Below are 485 nucleotides of genomic sequence, written 5' to 3' on the forward strand. Positions count from 1 at the left end.
ACCCCATAGACAGCAGCCCATCAGGCTCCCGGTCCCTGGGATTCTCCAGGCAAGAACACTGGAGTAGGTTGCCATTTCCTTCTCCAATGTATGAAAGTGAAAAGTGAAAGTGAAGTCGCTCAGTCGTGTCCGACTCCTAGTGACCTCATGGACTGCAGCCTACGGGGATCCTCCATCCGTGGGATTTTCCAGGCAAGAGTACTGGAGTGGGGTGCCATTGCCTTCTCCGAATATGCTATCTAGGTTGGTCATAACTTTTCTTCCAAGGAGTAAGCGTCTTTTAATTTCATGGCTGCAGTCCCATCTGCAGTGATTTTGGAGCTCAAAAAAATAAAGTCTGACACTGTTTCCACTGTTTCCCCATCTATTTCCCATGAAGTGATGGGACCAGATGCCATGATCTTCGTTTTCTGAATGTTGAGTTTTAAGCCAACTTTTTCACTCTCCTCTTTCACCTTCATCAAGAGGCTTTTGAGTTCCTCTTC

At 47.0% G+C, this 485-nt stretch overlaps 1 pseudogene; it reads left to right on the forward strand.

The window, feature by feature from the left end:
- Positions 1–485, forward strand: part of LOC104990273 — a 2,165-nt pseudogene that overhangs the window by 949 nt on the left and 731 nt on the right.

Source organism: Bison bison, unplaced genomic scaffold, assembly GCF_000754665.1.
Source record: "Bison bison bison isolate TAMUID 2011002044 unplaced genomic scaffold, Bison_UMD1.0 scf7180017864174, whole genome shotgun sequence".
Taxonomy (NCBI): domain Eukaryota; kingdom Metazoa; phylum Chordata; class Mammalia; order Artiodactyla; family Bovidae; genus Bison; species Bison bison.